This window comes from Odontesthes bonariensis, unplaced genomic scaffold (genome assembly GCF_027942865.1).
Source record: "Odontesthes bonariensis isolate fOdoBon6 unplaced genomic scaffold, fOdoBon6.hap1 scaffold_248, whole genome shotgun sequence".
Classification (NCBI taxonomy): Eukaryota; Metazoa; Chordata; class Actinopteri; order Atheriniformes; family Atherinopsidae; genus Odontesthes; species Odontesthes bonariensis.
The window spans coordinates 24,391-30,220 of NW_027457456.1; positions in this window are offsets into that span (position 1 = coordinate 24,391).

The following is a 5,830-nucleotide window of genomic DNA, read 5'->3' on the forward strand; positions in this document are numbered from 1 at the left end:
ATCCCAGAACCAGGTGACGTGATCATTCAGAGATCCCAGAACCAGGTACCGTGTTCATTCATAGATCCAAGAACCAGGTACCGTGATCATTCATAGATCCCAGAACCAGGTGACTTGATCATTCATAGATCCCAGAACCAGGTGACTTGATCATTAATAGATCCAAGAACCAGAACCAGGTGACGTGATCATTCATAGATCCCAGAACCAGGTACTGTGATTATTCATAGATCCCAGAACCAGGTACTGTGATCATTCATAGATCCCAGAACCAGGTACCGTGTTCATTCATAGATCCAAGAACCAGGTACCGGGATCATTCATAGATCCAATAACCAGGTACCGTGATCATTCATAGATCCCAGAACCAGGTACCGTGTTCATTCATAGATCCCAGAACCAGGTACCGTGTTCATTCATAGATCCCAGAACCAGGTGACTTGATCATTAATAGATCCCAGAACCAGGTGACTTGATCATTAATAGATCCCAGAACCAGGTGACTTGATCATTAATAGATCCCAGAACCAGGTACCATGTTCATCATACATCCCAGAACCAGGTGACTTGATCATTCATAGATCCCAGAACCAGGTACCGTGTTCATTAATAGATCCCAGAACCAGGTGACTTGATCATTCATAGATCCCAGAACCAGGTGACGTGATCATTCATAGATCCCAGAACCAGGTGACTTGATCATTCATAGATCCCAGAACCAGGTACCATGTTCATCATACATCCCAGAACCAGGTGACTTGATCATTCATAGATCCCAGAACCAGGTACTGTGATCATTCATAGATCCCAGAACCAGGTGACTTGATCATTCATAGATCCCAGAACCAGGTACTGTGATCATTCATAGATCCCAGAACCAGGTGACGTGATCATTCATAGATCCCAGAACCAGGTGACGTGATCATTAATAGATCCCAGAACCAGGTACCGTGATCATTCATAGATCCCAGAACCAGGTGACTTGATCATTCATAGATCCCAGAACCAGGTGACGTGATCATTCATAGATCCCAGAACCAGGTGACTTGATCATTCATAGATCCCAGAACCAGGTACCGTGATCATTAATAGATCCCAGAACCAGGTACCATGTTCATCATACATCCCAGAACCAGGTGACTTGATCATTCATAGATCCCAGAACCAGGTGACTTGATCATTCATAGATCCCAGAACCAGGTACCGTGATCATTAATAGATCCCAGAACCAGGTACCATGTTCATCATACATCCCAGAACCAGGTGACTTGATCATTCATAGATCCCAGAACCAGGTACTGTGATCATTCATAGATCCCAGAACCAGGTGACGTGATCATTCATAGATCCCAGAACCAGGTGACGTGATCATTAATAGATCCCAGAACCAGGTACCGTGATCATTCATAGATCCCAGAACCAGGTGACATGATCATTCAGAGATCCCAGAACCAGGTACCGTGGTCATTCACAGATCCCAGAACCAGGTACCGTGTTCATTAATAGATCCCAGAACCAGGTGACTTGATCATTCATAGATCCCAGAACCAGGTACCGTGCTCATTCACAGATCCCAGAACCAGGTACCGTGTTCATTAATAGATCCCAGAACCAGGTGACTTGATCATTCATAGATCCCAGAACCAGGTACCGTGTTCATTAATAGATCCCAGAACCAGGTGACTTGATCATTCATAGATCCCAGAACCAGGTGACTTGATCATTCATAGATCCCAGAACCAGGTGACTTGATCATTCATAGATCCCAGAACCAGGTGACTTGATCATTCATAGATCCCAGAACCAGGTGACTTGATCATTCATAGATCCCAGAACCAGGTACCATGTTCATCATACATCCCAGAACCAGGTGACTTGATCATTCATAGATCCCAGAACCAGGTACTGTGATCATTCATAGATCCCAGAACCAGGTGACGTGATCATTCATAGATCCCAGAACCAGGTGACGTGATCATTCATAGATCCCAGAACCAGGTGACGTGATCATTCATAGATCCCAGAACCAGGTGACATGATCATTCAGAGATCCCAGAACCAGGTACCGTGGTCATTCACAGATCCCAGAACCAGGTACCGTGATCATTCATAGATCCCAGAACCAGGTACCGTGTTCATTAATAGATCCCAGAACCAGGTGACTTGATCATTCATAGATCCCAGAACCAGGTACCGTGCTCATTCACAGATCCCAGAACCAGGTACCGTGTTCATTAATAGATCCCAGAACCAGGTGACTTGATCATTCATAGATCCCAGAACCAGGTGACTTGATCATTCATAGATCCCAGAACCAGGTGACGTGATCATTCATAGATCCCAGAACCAGGTGACGTGATCATTAATAGATCCCAGAACCAGGTACCGTGATCATTCATAGATCCCAGAACCAGGTGACATGATCATTCAGAGATCCCAGAACCAGGTACCGGGATCATTAATAGATCCCAGAACCAGGTGACTTGGTCATTCATAGATCCCAGAACCAGGTGACATGATCATTCATAGATCCCAGGACCGGGTACCGGGATCATTCATAGATCCCAGAACAGGGTACCGGGATCATTCATAGATCCCAGAACCAGAACCAGGTGACATGATCATTCATAGATCCCAGAACCGGGTACCGGGATCATTCATAGATCCCAGAACCAGGTTCTGGGATCATTCATAGATCCCAGAACCAGGTACCGGGATCATTCAAGGTCCCGACACCAAAGAGGCCCCTGAACCCTCAGAGGCCGCCCCCCCCCTGCAGAGGAACAAAACAAACCCCCTCAGTGATGTTTTAGTTGGGTCCCCGTCGCCCTTTTCTCTTCCACCTGATGGTCCTTCAGTGATCATCTTATGAAGGTTCAGAGGTGGATCCTCCTCTGTTTCAGGAGCAGCTTAACAAAGATGTCTGTTTCCACTGAAAAGTTGGATCTGATGTGTGAAACAGGCTTTTGTGGTGCTTCTGTTCACTCCTGGTTACACTCCGGGTTACACTCCCGGTTAAACTGCCGGTTAAACTGCCGGTTAAACTGCCGGTTACACTCCGGGTTACACTCCGGGTTACACTCCGGGTTACACTGCCGGTTACACTCCGGGTTACACTCCGGGTTACACTCCGGGTTAAACTGCCGGTTAAACTGCCGGTTACACTCCGGGTTACACTCCGGGTTACACTGCCGGTTACACTCCGGGTTACACTCCGGGTTACACTCCGGGTTACACTCCGGGTTACACTCCCGGTTAAACTGCCGGTTAAACTGCCGGTTAAACTGCCGGTTACACTCCGGGTTACACTCCCGGTTACACTCCCGGTTAAACTGCCGGTTACACTCCCGGTTACACTCCGGGTTACACTCCCGGTTAAACTCCCGGTTACACTCCGGGTTACACTCCCGGTTAAACTGCCGGTTACACTCCGGGTTACACTCCGGGTTACACTCCGGGTTACACTCCGGGTTACACTCCGGGTTACACTCCCGGTTACACTCCGGGTTACACTCCCGGTTAAACTGCCGGTTACACTCCGGGTTACACTCCGGGTTACACTCCGGGTTACACTCCGGGTTACACTCCGGGTTACACTCCCGGTTAAACTGCCGGTTACACTCCGGGTTACACTCCGGGTTACACTCCCGGTTAAACTGCCGGTTACACTCCGGGTTACACTCCGGGTTACACTCCGGGTTACACTCCGGGTTACACTCCGGGTTACACTCCCGGTTAAACTGCCGGTTACACTCCGGGTTACACTCCGGGTTACACTCCGGGTTACACTCCCGGTTAAACTGCCGGTTACACTCCGGGTTACACTCCGGGTTACACTCCCGGTTAAACTGCCGGTTACACTCCGGGTTACACTCCGGGTTAAACTCCCGGTTACACTCCGGGTTACACTCCGGGTTACACTCCGGGTTACACTCCGGGTTACACTCCCGGTTACACTCCGGGTTACACTCCGAGTTACACTCCGGGTTACACTCCGGGTTACACTCCGGGTTACACTCCGGGTTACACTCCCGGTTACACTCCGGGTTACACTCCCGGTTAAACTGCCGGTTACACTCCGGGTTAAACTCCGGGTTACACTCCGGGTTACACTCCGGGTTACACTCCGGGTTACACTCCGGGTTAAACTGCCGGTTACACTCCGGGTTACACTCCGGGTTACACTCCCGGTTACACTCCGGGTTACACTCCGGGTTACACTCCGGGTTACACTCCCGGTTACACTCCGGGTTACACTCCGGGTTACACTCCCGGTTACACTCCCGGTTACACTCCCGGTTACACTCCGGGTTAAACTCCGGGTTACACTCCGGGTTACACTCCGGGTTACACTCCCGGTTAAACTGCCGGTTACACTCCCGGTTACACTCCGGGTTACACTCCCGGTTACACTCCCGGTTACACTCCGGGTTACACTCCGGGTTACACTCCGGGTTACACTCCCGGTTAAACTGCCGGTTACACTCCGGGTTACACTCCGGGTTACACTCCGGGTTACACTCCCGGTTAAACTGCCGGTTACACTCCGGGTTACACTCCGGGTTACACTCCCGGTTAAACTGCCGGTTACACTCCGGGTTACACTCCGGGTTAAACTCCCGGTTACACTCCGGGTTACACTCCGGGTTACACTCCGGGTTACACTCCGGGTTACACTCCCGGTTACACTCCGGGTTACACTCCGAGTTACACTCCGGGTTACACTCCGGGTTACACTCCGGGTTACACTCCGGGTTACACTCCCGGTTACACTCCGGGTTACACTCCCGGTTAAACTGCCGGTTACACTCCGGGTTAAACTCCGGGTTACACTCCGGGTTACACTCCGGGTTACACTCCGGGTTACACTCCGGGTTAAACTGCCGGTTACACTCCGGGTTACACTCCGGGTTACACTCCCGGTTACACTCCGGGTTACACTCCGGGTTACACTCCGGGTTACACTCCCGGTTACACTCCGGGTTACACTCCGGGTTACACTCCCGGTTACACTCCCGGTTACACTCCCGGTTACACTCCGGGTTAAACTCCGGGTTACACTCCGGGTTACACTCCGGGTTACACTCCCGGTTAAACTGCCGGTTACACTCCCGGTTACACTCCGGGTTACACTCCCGGTTACACTCCCGGTTACACTCCGGGTTACACTCCGGGTTACACTCCGGGTCACACTCTTCTGGTTACACTCTTCTGGTTACACTCCCGGTTAAACTCTTCTGGTTACACTCCCGGTTAAACTCTTCTGGTTAAACTCTTCTGGTTAAACTCTTCTGGTTAAACTCCCGGTTAAACTCTTCTGGTTACACTCCCGGTTAAACTCTTCTGGTTAAACTCTTCTGGTTAAACTCTTCTGGTTAAACTCCCGGTTAAACTAAACAGCAGCTCTTCTTCTTCTTGTGTTTCTGTCACTTCTCCCTGAGGCCCCGGGTCTCCCGCTGAGCGTCACCGAGTTCAAACAGCTGAGTCCACATCAGTCGGGCTGATGTAACCAGCGGCTCGCTGCGGTTCTGACCCGTCAGCGGGGGCCCGTCGGGCTCTGTGATTGGAGCAGACGGGTCGCCCAGCAGGACCTCATTTGGCCAATCATCATCAGTGAGAGCTGCTGATGTCAGACAGCTGGACCTGATCACAGCGGGCTTTCTGTCCCCGAGAGGCCCCCGTACCTCAGGAACAGAACCCAGCCAATCAGTGAAGCAGGAACAGAACCCAGCCAATCAGTGAAGCAGGAACAGAACCCAGCCAATCAGTGAAGCAGGAACAGAACCCAGCCAATCAGTGAAGCAGGAACAGAACCCAGCCTATCAGTGAA